The sequence below is a fragment of the Cavia porcellus genome, unplaced genomic scaffold, assembly GCF_034190915.1.
Source record: "Cavia porcellus strain 051 isolate PalLab524CR breed Dunkin Hartley unplaced genomic scaffold, mCavPor4.1 scaffold_19, whole genome shotgun sequence".
NCBI classification, from domain to species: domain Eukaryota; kingdom Metazoa; phylum Chordata; class Mammalia; order Rodentia; family Caviidae; genus Cavia; species Cavia porcellus.
In genome coordinates this window covers 38,819,244-38,841,667 of record NW_026947502.1, presented here as the reverse complement: position 1 = coordinate 38,841,667, position 22,424 = coordinate 38,819,244, and the positions used below count along the sequence as shown (strand labels likewise).

Genomic DNA, 22,424 nt, shown 5'->3' with positions numbered 1-22,424 from the left:
CATGGAGGACTAAACTAGGGCTTTCACACTGAGCTATGCCTCCTCTCCTTCCTTCGGCTTCATTTTGAGACAGAGGCTCAGTAAGTCACTCAGGCCCAGCCCTCCTGGCTCGGTTTCCCAGTATGCGATTTCAGGCCTGAACTACCATGCCTGGCTTAAATAATTTTTTTTAACGTTTTTTAAGGGAAAAGATACATAAATATTTAGCCATGCCTACTTTTATTGGTCATAAAGAAAAGAAGATGTCACATTTTCTTACTGAGTCAAAGAACAGAAGAAAGATACAACTTTTGACAGTCAGGATTTTTTCTTTTCATTATGTTTTTCCTTTTTGGCTAGTTATACCACTTGCAATATAAGAGATCTGTGTGTATATATTGAATGAAAGACCAGTACATAAATGGATGAATGAGTGTGATGACATAGGATGGAATTCTCACATAAGATGCCCACTGTACAGCATACAAGAGAAAACCTTCGTCTCTGACACCCCGAGATTAGCTAAAATAGCAGTGTGTTGCTTTCACGTCTCATAGTTTTTTGCCTTAAATAAATACATTTAGCATAAAATTCAAATTGATGATAAAAGTCCTTCCAAGGAGTCATAACACACTGGTTACCTCATTTTCTTGATAGTATAACAAAAGGGTCTGAACCAAACTGATTTTCAAGCCCAGGGGCAAATGTTTGCAGGCTTTTCATGTGGTTCTGCTTACTTTTGCTGCAGATAAAAACAAATTATACTTCCTCTGATTACACCAGGCAGAAATGTCAATTATTCGTAAGCAAGGCTGCATGAAAGTGACCAAGGGATTAAAGAATATGATCACTGCCTGCTCCCCATCCCAAGGTGTCTTTAATCTGTGATCTGGGGAAAAAACACCGAGCAAAGTCATCTGCACCTCCTGACTTCCCAGGATGCCCTGCAGTCTGGGCTTCCTAACTTCAGTGCACACACAGCTCCCCGGGAGATCATGTTAATGTGCAGAGTTTGAATCAGTGGGTCCAAGATAAAACCTTACGTTCAGTCTTGCTAAGATGCTTCAGGTAGTGCTATGATGCTGCTGGTCCACATGCCACACTTGGAGAGGTGAGGTGCTGTGTCACTGTGAACCGTGGCCCCCACTACCAGGTCAGGACAAAAACATCTCTCAAGCACAATCTTCAGGGTGATGTACAGCTGGCTCACGCTGAAACCCTGCATTAAGAATGAAAGATAGGATGATGCATAGCTGCCACCCTGAGGAGCCCCACCTACTCCGTCACTAGCCAGGGCTCTCATCCAGCAAGTCTCACATGCCGCAGTCCAATCAGCCAATGAAGTGTTAGTGCTTCTCACATCAGGGAGACTAACGGAGTCTGCCCAGCACAGGGGCTTATCAGTTTTGACTGGTAAAAGCCTTTGTTGAATTGGCTAGTAGATCTTTCAAATATCACTCCTGAGCACGTCTGAAGTTATGACACCAGGATGAATCAGACCTAGAAAATGTCCCATTGCTGTCTTGTGGCTTTGCTATTCTGAATAATAATCCATTTCAGCACTAATAGAGGTGGTTTTTGAAGGAAAAAAAAAACAAAACAAAGCAAAACAAAACAAAACAAAACAAAACAAAACAAACAAACAAAAAAAAACCCTGAGACCAGCACAGTTTCATGAAGATAGAAAAATTAGATGGAAAAAAAAAAGACATGAATTGAGTCAAAACTGAAGGCTGACAAAAATAGAAAACTAGTGATTAATCACATAAATTCATCATCAGCAGGAGATGAATGAAAAAAATCTTGGTTTAATTAAAGATTAAAGGTTCTATTGAACTGAAAGAAATAGGAACAATTTGCTCTACTGCCATCATAAGTGGCCCAGATCTAACAAAAAGAGTTTATCCTAATATATCAGAAGGCATCACCTTGCTTTGACAAAAAAAGTAATTGCAATATACCATATGCACTGCAGTAGTCAGTTCCTATAAATTAAAATGGATATCTAAAATGGATTTCAGAAACACTTTAGGCCGATATTTATTCGTGTAAGATTATTTCTTTTAATAAACACTTCTCTAGATTCACAGTTTTAACTGTATTTAGAATTTTAAGAAAAAAGGGAAAAATCTTAGATTTTTACTTTTTGTGTATTTCTTCCAAAAGAATAAAACCAACAGCAAAACAACAAGAAAAACCAAAGCCATCTGAAGATGTTACACCTTGAGCTCTTATAAGACATATCTGAGAAAAACAAAGCTCTGATTCCTTGACCATGTTGCAGTGTCTCCTTGACAGAATGAGCCACTGTGAGCTCTCTGACCTCAGGCTGCAGCAATTGTATCAGGTTTAAACATTCTCCTATAACTTACTGAGGATTATGGGTTATTATAAGTTGATATATGCAGCCAGTGTGCCTTTAATAACCTTAAAATATAGCCACTAAGGTAGATAATGTGCATAAACAGTCATCCTGATTCTATGTGTAAATTTACCAAAACATTGTACATCATGCTGCCTAATCTGTTTCACTTTCGCTTACCTTAATTTGTACTTTACTTTCATTTATTTGAAAGTACAGTGATGTTACTAATGCGATTACTGATTTTATTTTCCACTTTTCCTGTGCATCTAAAGCAAAACTTGTATTTTTACTTAACAAAAGAGATTTTGAAGCTCAGAAACATGTATGACAAATTATCTGTAAAAAATTTTTTTCTCGCATTTCTTGTAAGGGGCACCCCTCCTTGCTAACACGTCTAATATCAGAGCCTGAAAATCCTCCCACCATATGTCACAGATATTTGATCTTTTTCTGTCTAAGCCTGTGGTGGGGCTCATAGTTCACACTGTCTGCTATGTCTGATTCCTCCTCAGGGGAGTCTGATTTCACATTCTAACTGCTCTAAATAGATGTTAGAAATAGTTTCTTTTTGTTACACTGAGAAAAGAACAGCCATGAAGAATAAAAATAAGTAACCAACAGTATCCCTATAACTAAAAGACAGAGACCTCTGGACGTCAGCTTTGTTATCTGTCTGCCATCTCCCACTCCCTCCTTCCTCTCAGTAATAGCTAAGCAGCGACACCATTATCAGACTCGCCAAGCTTGGACAGATGGTGCCAGTCAAGACACAGGCGCAGGTAGTTCCAGCCCTCTGCTTACTTCAGAAGGAAATGAATTTGAACAAGCAGCTTTTCTAGCCAACCTAAGAATAAAATTTATTCAAGAATTCACCACAGTATGAAAACCAGATTCCTTAGGATTGTAAAAACTGTCCAGATTCAGGAAGAACATTCGAGCAACTTCACCCTTGAAAACAGCTGCTGATTTCATGTTTCTCTCCATGAGTTTCTCTTTTTGAAGGGACTGGCAGGTGGTACCCTCCCGCTGCTACTTGCTAGGAGTGCCCTGTGATTGCTGATGAGATCTTTGTGGATTTTTGGTATGAAGTTTTCTCGTTCTGTTTTTAACACTAGCAAAAGCTAATTTAACCATACATTGCCATCTGGAAATTATAGGCAACTGGGACTTAAACTGAATAAATTCCTCTTACGCCTGTTAGGGAGCCCAATCCTCTCCCTGGGCAAATTTGGAAGGGTAGAACTCCCTTCATCCCAGGCAACAGAAACAGACTGACCAAAGTGGTATTTAGAAAAACACACCAATGTGAGAGAAGGGCTCTATTAGGGATGGCATTGTGTTCTATTAGAATGGTGACAAGATCATGTAGATGTTCGAGCAAAGCAGTGGGTCATAAGGAACTTAGCTGAGTATAATCACATTGGAGAGAAGACAAGGGAAGCTGAGTAGACCTGCGGTAATGAGGCTTTCGGAAGCAGGGGTAACCTTGCAACCTGTTTTGCTCCTCTGCCTCTCTAACAGCTACCCGTGAGACACTGGCTTCCTGGGTGCACCCCACATCATTAAGCACATTAGAGACATGCTTCTGTTCCACCAGAAAGGAAAAGAAAAGGAAAAAGGAAAATTCACACTGGACTCCTGATCAAGGAACATTTTGATGAGTATCTTAGAATTTGTAACCATTTTAACAAAGCAACAATTTTCAAACAAGCAAGAAAAAATAAACGATTAACACTAAATTTACTACAAATTTCACCTATTCTCCCAGAATGCAACTTCTTAGAAGAAATAACAAGAGAAACATTCGTATTCAACGTTTTTCAATGTAATTGGTGCTTGCCCTTATATATTTGCCCAAGTTATTTCTCTTGGAGAAAGGATGCGTAAGTATCAGTGAATATTTGAGTAATTCCCTTGTAAACTGGAATCAAAATATAATTTGTTGGTGGTGATAAACACGTTGGTTTAGAAAAACACAGACAAAGAGAAAAGTAGAACAAACCACAAGACCAAAAAAGAGGAGCAGACCTTCACAAGGATTTTCCCTTGCAGAAGCACACACAGCAAGTGGAAATGTGCTGTGTGACATGAAATGTCCTTTCTACTTTGTGTCATACTTAGTTGAGCAGGGCAGGTGTGCTGGTCATGAAGAAACCTTTGATGGGGAAGATATCATCACATGAACTTCAGGTGTCCCCAGAGCCCTGAGTAGCTATCAAGTACTGTAGAGCAATACGTGGCCAACTGTGATGTCTCACGGCTTCCAGAGTTCAGTAAGAAGAGATTGGACAACACTGTAAGTGGAATCTTCCCATCCCCCGGATACTTTAGCTCTCATACAATAACCAGTTGAAACTGCAATACACTGCAGTTTTAAACTGTGAATAATAATAAAATCTCTGAGCAATCTACCTGTTTACAATGTCTTCGAAGATGAAAGCTGGCTCTGGGAATACAAGTCCTCTAACCGATGATCATTTTGTGCAGCTTTTTGGTAAACTTCCCTTTGCCCTTTCCCTTGGTGGTTATTTCCTTTGAATGACTGTGACAGGAATGAAACGTTCTTACATTCATTTTCTTTGGTTTTTTCATTTGTTCTGACCTTTTACATTGAGGTCTTAATATGGGAGGTCCAAATAAGGCAGAAACGTAAAAAATTCAAAATAATATGCTTGCAGAGTTAAAGAAGACCACATAAATATATAAAGAAAACTAACCGGTAGGAATCATGAGGTTCTTTCATGCCCTGGAAATTTAGAGAAAACATGCTCAACTTCAGTATGTAGAATTTCAACTCAGAAAACTAAACAAATACAGCAATATCATTTCTGGCCAGTGTACATCTAAGAAGCCACAAAATGTTAATTTCAGCTAGGAAATGAGGGTACCTTTCACGTACTCACTCATTTTAAATCATTTCACAATATTTTCTGCTTTCCTGCAAATACTTATTTTTTGTGTGGGTTTTATGATTGACCATACAGTATCTCCACTGAAGAGGTATCTAACACTAAAAAATAAATGGTGAGAGAATATGCCAGAGATTGTTCCCATGTGGCCAATACAGATTTTCTCAGATTGCTTTCCAGAGGAAGAATGGACTCAGTACATTTATGTAGCGGCAAAACAATCTCAGTGTCTCACTGCATTGTAAATGAAAGTGTGCAGGAATTGCTGCTTAAAGCAGAGGTGAAAGATGGCATATGGGCCCCCACGGACAACAGGAAACTACTCGTGAAAATGGGTCAGATGCTGACAGGAGGACCGCTGGGACAAAGAAACTCAAGAAGAGTTGGGTCAGAGAAAATGAACTGACTTCATTTATAAAAAAGAAAAGTGTAACACAGAGGTTCACAAGATGAGAGTACCACTGAATATTTTTTAAGGACACTGCATCAAAGTATAAAGAAGGAGTCAGAAAGTCAAGTTCTGATGTTAAGTGAAAAAAGCATAACTGAATTTGTGAGAAGGAAATTTGCAAGCTTTCGAAGTGGAGGCTTTCAGAAAATAAGCAAATGCTTAGGGCCCGTCAACCATGTTACAGCCGAAGAGCTGCGGTCTCGATCTTAGATATTTTTCAAACTGTTTCTTACGAGTGTTCAGATATATTTGTTGTACCAATCCTATAAAAGTTTGAATCTTTCCATTTCCACAGTAAGCTCTTTCTCCCTCTCACCATGCTTCCTTTAATAAATGCATCTTAATTTCAACTAATAAAAAAGGATTAACTGATGCCTGAATATATGAGCTTAAAAGAAAAAAAAAAAAAAAAAAAAAAAAAAAAAAAAGACTGAGTGGAGACCTTCCCAGCTGCACCTTATCAGAGAAAACCAATAGAGAAATGTCTGAAACCGAGACAGAATCCTATTCCTTCTGTTCCGTACGTCTATTGAGTTTCCTTAAATTGTATGCTCATTATAAACCCTCAAACCTGAGCTTTATTCTTCCTACTTGGTATGCAGTTTTATTTTTGTAATCAACTTCTTTCATCCCTTTACCCACCCCTGCATCAGGAGTTCCCTAAAAACAAAGTGCTGAGACATTTTTGTCTCCAGGTCCCTGCCAAGCAAGGTAGTTTCCAGCACATCTGACAGTTCAGGTTAGCCTGTAAGCTGGTATAAATCACTGTGTAAGTTTGCAGGTTAGGCTGCCTTTAAAACGTTCCGTGCATCCATGTTTAAACTATAAACTTTAAATGTTGTACATCTGCATTCTAATCTAAAGCAGCCTTAAATACAGCAGCTGGCAGCCAGCTATGGAACACACCGCCTGCCAGCGAAGCCAGTCATTGTGTGCTCACAGCCATGGAATTAACTGCTGCTCTAACAACTAAATTCACTTTGGTTCTTCACTTCAGGCTGATTGGTTTACTTGGCTGCACTTATGTTTATTCTTTTCATAGATTTTGTTGTGTTTATTTGACAGTCTCTTACTTGGTATTTTCTCCAAGGAATAGATAAGTCAACATACATAATTTCATGGGCTTGTTTTGACTTTTGGTATGGCACCAAGACACAAGGAAATATGCACTTGGGTACTTTGTGAAGCTGTGATTTGCCACCTAATGACAGGAAATTCAGTTAGAATGATCAGTCAACTTTACCATGCTTTGTTGTATTTAGGTATTGGAGCATAAAATACCAGATATTTGGTGTTCACATCTCCCTTTCTTTCTGATTATCTTGTAGTCATCTAACCGTGATTAATTAGATTGCTTGTTTTCCTCTTAGGTGAACAGTCTTATAGACCTTCTGTTCTTTCTACCACTACTTCCTCTTGTCATATAGAAGTCCCTCTCTGCACTGTTGCTTTACCAATCATTTTACACACTTCTGTCAAATCAATTTTCCTGTACTCTGCTTTGAAATTAAAACTGTCTGTGTGGTCCTGACTTGCTGTGAGGGACCCTCCACTCTCCCCACAAGTCTCTCAGTACAACCAAATACATCTCTGTCAATCACGTGTGTACTCTGTTCTTTGCTCACTTTCTCAGCTGCCTTTTGTGGTCTTGTGGAATAAACCCAAGGCCTTTTTATCAGCTTCTTCCCTAGCCATGTTTTAATTTTTAATTTTGAGATGATGTCTCACTAAGTTGCCAGGGCTGGGCTCCAATTTATGAGTCTCCTACCTCAGCCTCTCAGGGTGTGAGATAGTAGACATGTGCCACCATCCCAGGCTCTCAGCTTCTCTATGGAAAGTAAACTCAGCTTTCCCTTCAAGGACAGGCCGAGGAGGCTGATCTTGTCTTACAATGCGGTCTTCCCTGCCACTCTAGATCCTGAGAGGTCACCATGTGGGTTGAAAAATCTGGCAACTGTTTAATGCTAAAAATGATATCTAAGATACACACACACACACACACACACACACACATTTTCACAGAATAACTACAACACAAACATTATCAGTCACCCCACCATATGGAAACTGAGTCACTTTTGTGATTAAATCTGGTGTGCACTTTACACAACTATTAAATGATGAAGCTAGTGTCCAAATTCTGGTCACATTATTGCATTATCTTCTCTTGAGATTTCTTTGAGATGTCCTTTCTTCATAATGTGACTTACTTAAACTTACAAGTGCTTGATTTCCATCACTTGCTATGAATCATGAATCATTCAAAGACAGATATCTCTTCCCAGTGCCTTACATATCATATGTTGAGATGGCCAAACATATTATCTATGAAATGCTCTTGACTTTCATAAAGTGAGGACCTATAGTTCTCTTGAATTTTGGCATGATCATTTGAGGCTGTGGCCAGTGCTGTGTGATCAGAGTGATGTTTTCCCCCAGCTGAATATTTTACGAGGGTGATGCTCTTCTGGCTTTCCATTGAGGTCCAGCGGCGTGCCTTTGAAACAGCCCAGGTCCAATGTGAAGGCCACATGAAGCAGGGTGTCCAGCAGACCTGTACTGAGCTGAGGAAAACAGACTTTTAAGCCTTTGTCACTTAGATTTTTGGGCAGTGGTTTGTTACTGCAGCATATTCCTTCTCTCTAATATGGCCCAATATGTGACTGATAAATGGAGGGCTCAGAGGGTATCTCATATGCATAAGCAATAAACAGATGGCCTTACCAAAAAAAAAAAAAATCCAGAAAATATCTGGAGGAAATGTGCTAAAGCAAATAGAATTTTCATCTGGGAGAATTTGATTCTTAAGAATTTTCACTCATATGTTGTCCTGGGGGCTTGGATCACAAAAAGATACTCTAGCAAGTCCAGTTATGATTTCAAACTCCTTTCAAAAGTTCTGTAAGTATCACAGTTCTCTATTATATAGCAACTATCGCTTTTCTAGTTTTGCTTCATCCAAACGATTATTTTCCTGCCCACCCTTGCCCTAATTCTTTTTGCTTTGATGTGTTTTTGCTCTTCAGTTTTTAAGAGCCTCCAAGTGAGTATAATAAACTTTCCCATCACCAGACTATATACAGAGCGGCCTTCTCTATATATCACAGTTCAATTTCCAGTTTCTCCTGCTATTAAAGTACGATTGAAAAATACATGGTTCTGAGTCCCAGTTTAGCCACAGAAAGTAAGACGCTATAGTAACTGAACTTTCTCACGTACATATGGAGACATTAGGCTCTCCTTTCAATTTAGCTTGAAAATAGTTTCACTTTTCTGCTTTAGCTTACAGATTATCATAAAGATGTAATATAATCATTGCTTTCATATTTGATCAGAGGTTTTTGGATCACCAATCTGGAAAATATTGACTAATATATGGTGTCATATCTACAGCTGAAAATAATGTAGAGAATCACTATGTGTTTAATCCATTGCGCTCCTGGGAGACTGAATATAGAAACCCAGACATTAAATTTTGTGTCTAACTTGTAGATTAGAAAGTATATAGAACTCACAATAAAAATATTACAAGAATGTCAACTGGAAAAGGTCTAGTTAAGTAAATCTATCTTGCATCAAAGTTGAGGTAGGAATTTCCTAACTACCAATCAGAGCATTATGTGATCATTCCTAGTAACGACTTACAATCGTCCTTTTAAAGACAGCATGTATGCTGATATGGCATTTTAGAAGATCCACAAATTCAGTCCAGAGTTAAGCCGTGGGAGGATTTTAGTGTGTGCATGAGTACTGAGGGGAGAATCTGGAAAGCAGGAGAAATTCCTGCAGGAAAACAGTGCATGGCATCAAGAGTGTATTCCAGAGGCGAGAACATGCACGCATTTGCTTTCTGTGGCTAAGACCCACAGCTGATTTGAAACTTTGTGAGCTAAGGGTCACTATAAACTAGAAAAAGTTGTGCTTGCCACTAACCAATTTAATTTGGACTATCTCAGCCAAACTTATTGAATTTGTTCCAAGTCCCAGAGGCAAAAAGGTTCTGCTATGCTTAACTATTCAATAAGGTTTACCTTCAGCCTCGCTGGTGCAGCTTGGTTGTACATTCAGCATCATCTCGTTTAAACATATTGAACAATCAGTTTGAACTTGTTATTGTCACCGGCTTTGAAAATTTAATAAGCAATTACCTGAACACATTCCTTTATGTTTTTAATTTCTACTGAGATGCTGTTCCATTTTCAAGCCTAAAGCAATTCTGTCCTCCAGAATGCTTAATTGAGTGAGTTCATAATTCAAGGTGTATTTTCCTAGTGCGATTTATGAAGCCGAAGGGAACAGTGTCTTCATAGAAGGGTGCTAAGAATAAGTAAACATTTCAAGAACTGACATGGATGACTGACATATTCATCCTTTTAATGTGAAGGAGGTCAGCTGACCCATTTCCTTTATGGTTTTCCAACAGGGCAAACTGGAGCTTTTTTTTATTCTCTGCCTATTTTCAATGACAGAAATCTACATGTCTGTCTGTCTATTTACTTACCTACCTATGAATCTTTATTGCTGCTGTTGATCCGATCACATGCAGTGTTTGTTTTTATTGCAGAAGTCTTCATTTACAAAGCATTGCAGAAAATTACACTGAAAATTAGAGAAGACTTGCTTTATCAGATAAATATCATTCCTCTTGCGATGTGTCTAAACAGGAATGACTAAACTTTCCTGTAAGAAGCCAAGTGGTCAGGCCTGGGGATTTGGCTCAGCAGCATAAGTGCCTGCCTTGCAAGCAGGTAGTCTTGAGTTCGATTCCTGGTACTGATAAAAACGAAAAAGACCAAAAAAAAAAAAAAAAAAGAGGCCAGGTGGCAAGGACTTTATTTTGTGATAGTGCAGTCCTCATCTCAACCACTCAGCTCTGTGGTCCCAGGGAAAGGACACCCAGAGAGAGCACGCAGATGAATGGGAACGGCTCTGCTCCAATAAAGCTGTGTTTAATAAAGCAGACGGCAACCCAGATTTAGCTCTCTCCCCACAGTTAGCTAACTGCTGGTTTGTAATATTTAACAGAATGGATATTTTTCCACGTGTAGTATCTTGGTTTGGTTGGTTGGTTTATTTATTTGGGCTTGGGAGTTGGTTTTTATTATTTTGCTCAAAATATGGAATTCTTTCTAGGTTCATTTAACATGTTCCTTTTTAAATATGGTCTATAAATGTTGATATTTCAAATGATTTTTTCCTTGATTTACTTTTCTTTGGTGGGATATTTTTATATCAGCCCCAGGACTTCACTTGCCATTGAAAAAATAATTCTCTCAAAACTTTACCTGTGGTTTACACCTTTCTGTATTAAACCCCAGAGTATACCTCTAACTACCTGGCATACCACATGTAGGATACCACACCTAGTATCCTTAGCAGAATTATATCTAACTTTATAAAAACAATAATCTTCTCAACCGCTCAACTGCACATTTCTTAAAGGTACATCAACCAAACTCTGTCCAAAGTAGAACTTGTGTTCTTTCCTTCCAGTACGCACCCATCATAACTTCTGTTTAGTTGTGGATTTATAGCTGCTTCATGAGAGACCCTCATCCTTTCCTTTACTTGCAGGCTTGGATCAGCATGTACTGGTTTCATCTTCCAAATAGCTCTCCACTCTCCAAAAGGCTGATGTCCAGTGTCCTTGCTTGTGTTGTTATCTCCTTCCTGAAATGTTGTGAGAACACCATTCCCCCGAACTCATCTTTCTTCTTTCCCAGAAGTATATCGTGGCATTACCAACTGCTATTCTAAAATGACTGAAAATGGGCAAGCACTTTACCTACAGAAAGAGCACAATAGGGCTAAAGAACCTTTCTACATTTTTTTCCTTTGCTTCTATTCAGTCTACGCCCCAAATCCCACACTCATCAAGCTTTTGTTCTTCTGTCTCCAATGGTCTAAATAGGTTGTATCTTATTGGATTTTATTATGTACGATAGTATAAGCAAAAACCTTTTAAAGACAAGGAGATTATACAGAAACCATTGTTCATTTGCTGTTAGTCAATTCTAAATACCCTGTAATGCTGTCATTCTCTTAAATGGTTTTACATTGTTTTGATATATTTAATGCTACAGTATACCAAGTTGTACTCAAGGATTTCAAGGAAAGAGACAATATGGTAACTACTTTTATGTCAGGATTATCTGGTGGTGAAACACTATTCTGCTTAAATGGTTATGTTTTGATCTGTGCTGTTTCGTTGTTATGCCCTCTTTTATCTCAATCTCCACTCCATTATTTACATTTTTATTTTTATCCTTTTAATTAAGGGAAAAATAAAAATATCAGGATATATTATAGTAACCCACTTTGACTTTCCATTATCTTGATTTAAAGCCCTGTATTACTCTCACCATCTTGTTTTTGACTGATGTTCCCCTATTCTGTTTTGCTGGATAGTATCAAGTTCGAAAGTTTAGGCAACAGCTGTGAAGATAATGAGATTCATTATGACGCCCATTCTCGTTGACTTTTATCTACTTTTGAAGACCTACAATGTCTCCAATGTTTTGGTTTTGTCGGTTTTGTTCTTTACTGTTTTGTTCAATTTTATTATAACTAATGATATAGGCAATTCTATTAGAGATAGCGGGAGGCATTATGGTAACCATTGTTGATCACCTTGTATTATGTTTTTACATCATCTATTATGTCCACCCTTTTGATTTGACCGACTCTGTTCTGTTATGTCACATTTGGTTTTATTCTCTTCCAAAAAAGTAATAAGAACCGTGGGAGCAATGAAACCCAAAATGTGTAATAGTCATTATATAAAAGAGAGGAAAAGAAAGTGCTCTAAACTATATAACTGCATGTATATTTAAGTGTATAAGATAGAAAATGATATCACTGAGTTTTATTGGATCATTGAACAGAACTGTTTGCAGTATTATTGTTGGAATGTCCACTCTACAAGCTTTAATTTTGTGACGAACAATTATTTCTAAGATGACAATATGTAATCCATTAACTAGTGATTTCTTACTGTTTATTCTTTTTTTCTGTAAATCTGTATAACTTGTACCCTTTCTCTGCTTTTTTTTTCTCCTTAAATAAAATTAAAAAAAAAATCATGACGGGTAGCACTTCTCCTTTTCCAAGTAGCTCAAAAGCTCCTTGATGGTGATGTACATGAGGTTACACCTTCTCCATGTTCCTTGCAGTATGCAGGTTCTGAGCTTATAAACATGAAAAAGACAAAATGCTGGCAGATCTATCATTTAACTGGGGTTGCCAAATATATATATAGTACATAGAGACGATCTCAGAAGCATCATGGTTTAGTGAAATAAACACAAACTATTGAATAACATTATCCCAATTTGTATCTCTTAATTGAGTCACAGTTGACAAGTTACTTAGATTCATAGCTTAGTCCAGCTGTTGAAACAAATTAGCTTAGACTGAGTAATTAAAAGCAGCAACAATCTACTGGTCACAGTTCTGAAGCCCAAATAATTCAAAAGAGACACCAGGAGATGCTGCCTCTACAGAGCGCGTTCCCTGAATTACAGATGACATCTTCCACTAACTCTAGCAAATAATGATCTTTTCAGCACACACATCTTAAAGGTACATCATTCTAACTCTGCCCAATGTAGAATTTATGTTCTTTCTTTCCGGTACCATACCTATATAATGTCTATTTAATTGTGGGACAAGAACTACTTTACAATGTCTTTATATGGCAGAAAAACATAAAGACCTTCCCTTGCTTTTATAAGAGCATGAAAACCATTCAAAAAGGCAGAGTTCTTACAGCACAATCACCTGCCAAAGGCCGTACCTTGTGATGCCTGATGATCAAGTTCCAACATATAAGTTTGACTCCTTAATTGGTAGCTTGTCTGTTTTGGATATCTAACCAGCAAAGTGGTGGTATAAAGCACCCAGTATTACAGATGTATCCCAAAGCTTATACGAAGAAATAATCTGTAAATTAATAGAATGCATTGTATAGGAAACATAATAAAATATATGAATAAAGATACAGTCATGCACCCTAAAGCATCATATGATTGTATGTATTTTATTCAACAATTAAGTCTACGATATGAAAACGAATGAGGAAGCAAATAACTATGCAAACAGAAGTCAGGAAAAATTTTTTAAAAAGAGCAGAAAAGAGTCATAGCCATGAAATATGAAAACAATAATAGATAGTAGGAAACAGAAACAATTATTCCACCAAAGTCTGTCTGCCTCTAAAACACTTATTCTTTGGTAGTATATTCTGAGGATCATACTTATAGTAAACTGAAACTAGAGTTTTAGCAGAGAAATATTTCATAGAAGAGACGCAACATACTGTATTTCAGTTTTTACAGTATTTCCAGGCTTAAGTAGTTACACAAATTCACAAAAACCAGTCTCTGGGCCTTTATGCCAGTGATCATCTCCATTATGCTATTTTTTTTTTTTAATATAGAGGCACCTGTAACACAGTGAAAGGAGATTTTTATCACGAGTCTCTGGGAACTGCCCCAGGTTCTTCGGTGTCATGCGGCAAGTTACTGTATCTTTGGAGAGTTAAACTGGAAGTCAGGGCACTTTCCTCAGAGTACACAGTAAAGGATTGAGAAGTTGGCAAAAGTACTTTAAGAATTATGTAGAGCTATATACGCAGATGATAGGGCTGTCGGTCTTCAAACCCAAGTGTCCTTGAAGGTCCACTAAAAGTCCAGTAAATCCCACAAAACTTTCCTTACCCATTCAAACTTAGTCATCGTGTGTTATTACAAATCCACATCATTCCCAGCCTACCCCACCGAGCTGGTTGTCCCAAACACCTAGATGATACGACATATAATCTACATTACTCTATCATTATAATTAATATGGTTTTTAATACATATGAAGAGATTCCACTCTTGCCACTGTTATGTATGAAGCACATAGTGAGAGTAATAAGAGTTGATAATAAAAATGATCTACATTAAGAACAGGGAGAATAGGACCAAATATAACTTTAAAATAGACAATAGAAGACAAGTATTAAATAGATATCCTCTGAGGAGTATGACTCAGAGAAATAATACTGACATGGGAAAGAGAGAATAAACCCATAGTGCAGAGCGAGGTAAGACTTGCATTGCAGGAATCTTCTTACCAAATGTTTTCCATCTATTTCCTTGGCATTTATCAACTTGTACTTAAACACTGTAATTTTATATTCAAATTGGAGCTAAGCACCCTCTCTCCCTTTTAGCACTTCTTTGTCAAACCAAATTTTATATGCACATTACAAATTTGATAGGGAGTTTTTAATTTTCCTTCCCTTCACACACTCTAATTTAAAAAAATAAAAATCATATGCTCTACACACACATACAAATATGTCTGTCTTTAGGATAAAAGAAAGGAAATGAAGATTTATATTTATGGTTTAAATACAGACACAGTAAGGATACATGTGCCTTAATAGACCACACACTGAAGAGTAACTGGGTTTTCAGTGACTATAAAACCATGGTATTGTGTAGGTCTTAGAAATGTCAATAATACTTAAATAGAGAGTTTTTAAAAGTCCAGGACCTTTTGAGTATTGAAATACAACAAAACAAGTTATGTTCTCTATTATGAAAATATTCACTAAACATATTCATAATAGAAAATGAGGCTAACTAAATTCTGCATTTGCTCTTCAGTCACTGGAGTCTATGAGTTGACCCTGACGAAGCTGAACGTCTTTCATTTTCTGTACTTATTTTTGTAAGCAATACTAGTGCAAATGCCTCACAGCATAAGGCAATTGCATTTCACTGCTTGACTTCCAGGAGATAAGCAGGAATGACAGACAGGAGACCCTCATCACAAGTAAGAGGAGAACGAGATATTACTTATGCAAACAGAATCATTCACTGGTCCTTTTACAACTATAACATAACTTCAATGAACCGTGCAAATGTAAATAGTATTCAGAGATGGAAATTTCTTATGGCCTAGGTAATAATTCTTTTTGTTAACATTTATGTCACCCTCATTTTGTCTGTCAAATGCTCTAAAAATGCCTAGGAAAAACAAAACATGGTATTTCACATACTCGAAAAGTTTAAAAAAAAAAAAAAAGGCTGACTATTCCCGAAGAAAGTCTTAAAAATCCATTCTCTTATGAAGATTATATTTTTGTTTTTGAATCTGAAAGTATTTACTAACTTAAAGGGAAAAGAGTCACGCTTGTTGACTGCATTAAGTCAGTTCTGGTTGTCTCAGCTCCACCTGCCTCCTCTCACCATGCAGCTTGAGACTGACACTGTGGGGGTGGGCTGGGCTGGGAGGGATCAATGAGATGACTAGGTCTCATGACCTGGAGGTTAATGAAAGATTTTATATTCAGAGATACACACAAAAATAAGAGTCAGCAGTGGATTTATGGGACTGATGACAGAAGGAAATCTGTTTATCTGACATAGCACAGTGCTGAAAAGCTTGAGTTGTCTTGGCTGGCTGGATTCACTGTCACCTGCCCTGAGCCAGACACAGACACTGTCCAGGAAGGGATATGAATGCCAGAAAATACTTACAATCCACATTCTCCTTCTCCTGCCAATGCTGTTGTGAGGTACCAGCAATCCTGCAAATGCCCTTTCCAACAGCAAGAAGGATGCTGTCCAGAATGAGAACTTGCTCTGAAAGCCACTCTGTTTCTCCACATGGTGAGCAATGTTAGGCCAGCAAATTGAGGTCCAGCCCCCTGTTCACTCACTTGGGTCCATCTCCGTACTTGATATCCTGTAAGAAATCCTTTCCCTCCCAGATGGGGCTCCCAACGGACTGGAGGCACATTTTTAACAGCTCCTTAAGTGGTATTTATTTTTCTATATGTGTTCAGGAGAAAGACTCATTTGGCCCAAGAGCCTCTATTTGTGTCAAGTTCCAAGAAGAAGCAGCCCAAGCTCGGTGAGGTATGCCACTGTCGGCAATGGTCAAGGAGGGACATGCAATCCGAAGGAGAGAACCAGCTACTTATGTTCAGATGGAGTGATAAGGGCGAAGTAGAAGGACCAAGGAGGCACCCCAGTGATGAAGACAGCAGCTAGGCCAATATCTCAACCCCCAGAGAAAAGCACAAAGAGATAAGGAAAGTCATAAAAACATTTCCGGGCTTAGGCTTCTGATTGCACGGGGATATATGACTGGGTTTTTGCTCAGTAGTACTTGAGTAAAGCTAAACAACAAATTACTGCCCTGACTTCTAAAACACACACTCTGGGCACTCAACATCTATCCATCTTATTATACATTTGTGCCATGCAAAGTGCTTGGGTGCTTGTTTCCTGTCCCTCCATGACTTCTGATGAGTCTGATTGTGCAAATATACTGCATTCATTGAGAAGACCTAAAATTCCTTCACTCTTATGAGAACATATTTTTATCAACAAACTGAAGACAGAGAAAAGGGTGAAGAAAGAAAGAAAGAAAGAAAGAAGAAAGAAAGAAAGTAAAAAGAAAGAAAGAAGAAATAAATGAAGGAAGGAAGAAAATAAGAAAGGAAGAAAGAAAGCAAGAAAGCCAGAGAAAAGGAAGAAAGGAAAACTAGTCTCTGACTTGTGTGGACCAACAAAATGAGGTCCAAGACCTGCATTTAGAAATCCTATAATCAGAGCAAAGAAATCTTAAGCAAAAAATCACAAAAGCCTCTTAAGAAAATAAAGGTGTCATTTTAGGAGAAGGAAAATGCCAAGAAAAGCCTCAAGGCTGTTACTTTTTAAGGAACTTTTAAATATTTCTTCAGTTTTAAGCTGTTTGAACCTGACATGATGCAACAGGGCTAGGCTCCTCAGGAAGACTAAGGTCTTGTGTGTGAGTTCTGTGCCCTTACGTGAGTAAAGGCAGCTGATGGGTGCCCGTTGTCTCTGCAGCTGCTGCATACCATGCCTGTCCACACAGGATTCATGGGCTTAGCCCACAGTTAGCAGGTTGAAGTCTGTGGCATAATATTCAACTTTAAGTCAAAAGTATGTCATAAAACTTGTGTTGTCCTATTGTCTATTTCATATTTAATACTTTCAGATCTCAGCATGTCTGTCTTACCTTGCGTGACTCACAGAGATGTTCTCTCGGATCCCTTAAAGCAAACAAAAGTTATGACAGAATGGAATTGTGCTAATCTAGCAGGTACCTCATGACTGCATGGGTGTGTTTCTGAAAGCACAGGTCTCCCTAACTAAGTGCACCCTTTTAAGTGAAGAACCATGAAGCAGACCTTCATTCAGAAATATAACCAAAATAAATACCTTACTTAATGTGCACATATTAGCATTCCAGACTACCATTTTAATGATATTTCATAGGTGAATGCTAAGATTTTCTATTGAAATTTGTCCAATCATTGCATTTTATTTTGCAAGATTCTGAACTGAACCATGCAAAACTTCCTAGGAACATCATTATTCTCTTCTTCCCGTGCAGGTCCCGCCACCACAGTGAACCCACTGTAAATGCCACCATGGGAACCTACACCTCGCCCCAGTGTCTCTCTCCATCTGCAGAAGTGAAGATTTCAAAGAATGACAAAAGAAGACGATGATGAGTCTTTATGAATGTTATGTTTTCACACATGCTATCAAAGGTATCCTGGATATTGTTAAATAGTCAAGAAGGAGAATAAGCTGGTTCTCTGCTGTTGCAGTTCACATCAGGAATCAGAAAAGAGAAACAAAAGCATCAGACAGGGATGAGGGGGCTGATTTTGTTCACTACAGAGAAGTCATCTGGCAACCATGGTCCATCACCCAACAGTGAAATTGGCACTGTGGCGAAGGGCACCAGTAAGAAGTTTAAAGTGACACCCTTGGAGGGAATCATGGCACCAGCAAAGTGACACTGTCATAAGGGCTTCTGAGTTCTAACTCATAGCAGCAGGAGACTCCCTCTCTATATCTGCAAAATGACCTCCATTTCACCAGTGTAGCACCAACTCCCATGACTCATATCCCAAAAAGATCTAAGGTGACACTGGCTTACTCTGAACCTATATGTACACAGGAATTCTATATTCGTGGAGTTCATTCAATATAATTTCCATAGTTTCACACATATGAATGGGAAAACAACAGCCAATTCATAATGAAACTTTGAACTTGGTTCTTTCCATTACAGAACATAATGGAAATAAAAGTATTTTTCCAAAGAAAACCTAGAGAAACCAGAGCAGCCTTCCAGTTTGGAAACCTTAGTAATGATGTAACACACTCAGGACCAGATGTCCCAGCGTGGTTTGACTAATTGAAAGCCATCAAACCCGCATGTAAAATCAACCTCACACATGGCCTGTTAATTTGATAGCCCTGTTGGTCTGCCCATCCATGTTCCTCGAGCATTTTATATTCTTTTTTCCTTTGCCCAACTTACCCTCATCCCCAGAAATTAAGCCAGCTCTTTCTTTTCTGTCTTAAAGGGTAAGCAAATTTTAGAACCCATAGTAAACTGGGACTATGAATAAATTCTGACTCCACAAGTGCCAGAATTTTTCATGTCTAAATCTCTTTAGCTTGAGGAGGATGAAGAGATTTGATCAATTAATAAAAATATCATTGTATTGAGAATAAAATTGACTCACTTTAAGGCCATATCTGTGGCAACTTCAACACAATAATATATTAAAAGTTATCTAGAAGAAATTTAACACACTGAGGCTTGTGAATACATGCAAACAGACACAGACACAATGCTCTGACTATTTAGAGTTTTTGTCCTAAGGTTATATGACCATTAATAAACATATATATCCAACATGTTTTCTATTTTCCCAACCCTAAGCAAATTAAAAGAAAACCTACATAGGATTTGAAGGGCAGGTACATAGAAAAAGAAAAATGGTAGAGAAAAAATAACCAATTCTCCCTGAATAAACAGGAGAAATAAACTCAATACAGCATGTGTGGAATTATAAGCACTATATATCTTTGAGAAATACTTTCAGTGCCCAACAATATTACAATATTCTTTCAACAGGGATGACATTATTGAGCTAGCAGGCTGACATTCTGTCCATCTCATTTGCCCCCTGACGGCACTGTTTTTGAATCAATGACATTCATTGCTTTGAGGGCCACTAGCACTCAGCCAAGTTCAGAAGAGTCATTGCTTGGCTTATCATTTCAAAATAGAATGTTTTTAGGCCAATATGAGGCATCAGATTGAGACAAGTACTTTTTATTTCGCTGGAGTTAGGTTTTGTTGAAAAAGAAAATAATTGTCTTAAGTAAACAGGGACTGGAGTTTAAAAAAATACAGTGTCATGCCATGAGGTATTGTTATCACAGCTTCTTCTTCTGTGTATACCTAACAGAAAAAAAGAGGAAGCAAAATGGGAAACAGAGATGGGTCTCTAAAAGAGAAATGGAACAGACTTTCTGGGTACTGGGGGAAACTAGAAAAAAGGTAGGTGATAGAAAAGTACTTGGTGGGATGATGTCTGATTCTTGCTTCTCTCCAAGCTGAGGGGTGCACAAGTGGGAAATTCCTACATTCAGACCAATCCTACATTCAGAGGATTTGTCAGAGGGTAGCTCCTAGGATGCTCCAAAAGTTCTCAGCAGTGCAAATCCCCTTGATGTGGCTAGAATCCAATGATGCTAGCAAAGACGGAAGTTCCACCTTGCCTCAAGATAAGTCAAATGCCCAGGTGAAATACATATGCCCATGGCAACAGTCTGCACCTAGAGCTTCCCTTGAAACTACGTACTACTCTACCTCCTTCCCCTGAAATGGTCTCATTTTTCCACTCTCTTAACAGTTTCTCACCTGAGCTAAGGAATAAACATGAATACATAACTTGGTGTCCTTAGCTAGATACCTGCTTCTGGAAAACATTATCAAAGTGCTACATGAAGTAACCCTTCAAGCAGGCTCTTAGAATGGGATCCTAGATTTTAGAGACATTGGGAACAGACACGAGTGAAGACTGTATCACAGTGGCATGTGGACCATTGAGAAGTCCTGCAGGCTCTCTTGATGTTACTATTGTCTGAGCAGCTGAGACTAACCAGGCAGAGGAACACTGGGTAAATATCTTTGAGACTTGAGCTGTATAAAGTAGAGTTTGTTAAAGTTTTGACTTTAAGTGGTTATTGTTAAGTGATATGGATGCACTGAAAAGAGATAGTGACTGAGTTGCGGCAAAATGTGAAAACCAGGAAGCCTGCAAGGCAACTTATCACCTGCAGGCAGAGGACAGTTGAAACTCTCTCCAGATACAGAGCAAAATGATAAAATCAGGAAAAGATAAACTTGCAAAGCGGTTAAATCTCTTACTCCACCCTCACCTCCCAGGGTAACAGTGGGGGCCTAAACATTGGAATACGATGCACACAACAGCCAGAACTCACAGATTTATCAGAACCCTTAGATCTGTTGCAGAACAGAGCTATCTTCTCTTCCTTGTTTAAGGACTATGCACGTGATTCAACCAAAACAGAAACCCTGTGTAAGAAAATGCTATTCTTTTCAAGATCTCCTCCCAAGGAGGATCAAAGATAACCCAACTGGAACAAAGCTATCCTGTTAAAGGAAGAAAAGGGATTATAGTACGAATGACCTTCAGAACCGAAGTTTTATCACAGTAAACTGGGAAAGTGTACACTGGAGGGGGTCATATGGGTGTCAGGTGGCAGAGGGAAAGAAGTAACAATGTAAAGCGGGTACGGGAAGGTTGTTGATAGGGGGATGTGATCCTCTGACTCAGGATTCAGTTTCCTAGAAAAGAGGCTGAAGCTTGATCTGATAAACTGCTCCACTGGCTAGTGCCTGTCTCATTAAAAACAATGGTCCCCACTAACTGATGTGAAAATACTAGAACAAACTACTGACTTGGCAGAGTAGGGAAGAAGAGAGCAAAACAGCTCTGAAAGTCTCTCGCATGTAATCCCCATCCAAAAAAGCCCTACCCATTAGCTATGCTCAGTAGAATTTGCTTGCTAAGGTTGCATTTGAGGTGGTTTCTCACATCACTGAGCGGCCCACAGTCATCATATTCTGAAGACAAGGAGAAGCACAAAAGATATTTATGTGACTAGATTTCTCAGTACAATAAGTATGAGGGCTTCAGGTGGCAGACTGTAACCAATAGAGATACAATAGAGATAAAGTAGATACAATGATCATGAGCACTATGGTAAGGCCATAACAGTCTCAGGACGTTATTTCAATGGCTAACAGAGATGGGTAACTAAAAGGAAAAAGCACTGTGCAGCTAAAGAAAGGAGGAGGAATAAAGAAGGAAGGGAGGGTGGTAGACAGTGGGAAAGAAGAGGGAAAGAAGGGAGGGAAAGAGAGAAAGAATGAGGTTAAATTAATCAAGAATGTTTCTATCAACCACCACAAATGAACTTCCTCATCATTGGTTCAGTTTCCATATCTGAGTTAATTTCCACTATGTAGAATCAAAATATAAAATTATATTAGTCTCTCCAGGGAATGAAGGTGCTGTACCTTGTCCTTTCTCAGAAAGACATGCGACCATTCATTACTGAATAGTTACATATCAAAAGAGGAAACATACACAACTCTTAAGTTTGATTGTGTTGGAACCAATGCAATACCAGAAATTGAATGCATAACCCTGTTTCCCCTATTGGAGTATATTTATTCATTTGAATGTCAAGTAGTAATACAGCTATGGCCTAGGTCCATCTCATAGAATATCCCATGGATTCACAGACCCTTCCACAGGCCATACATCTGGTTCTTGAATGAATACATAGGACAG

The 22,424-nt window shown here is 38.4% G+C and overlaps 1 long non-coding RNA gene across 1 annotated transcript in view; it reads right to left on the bottom strand.

Annotated features, from left to right (window-relative positions):
• Positions 1-200: 200 nt before the first annotated feature.
• LOC134471718 (uncharacterized) overlaps positions 201-22,424 on the bottom strand; it is a 105,156-nt gene continuing 82,932 nt past the window's right edge. Inside the window, exon 3 of the long non-coding RNA XR_010041306.1 lies at positions 201-1,198. This is a non-coding gene — a long non-coding RNA (uncharacterized LOC134471718). The remainder of the gene's footprint in view (positions 1,199-22,424) is intronic.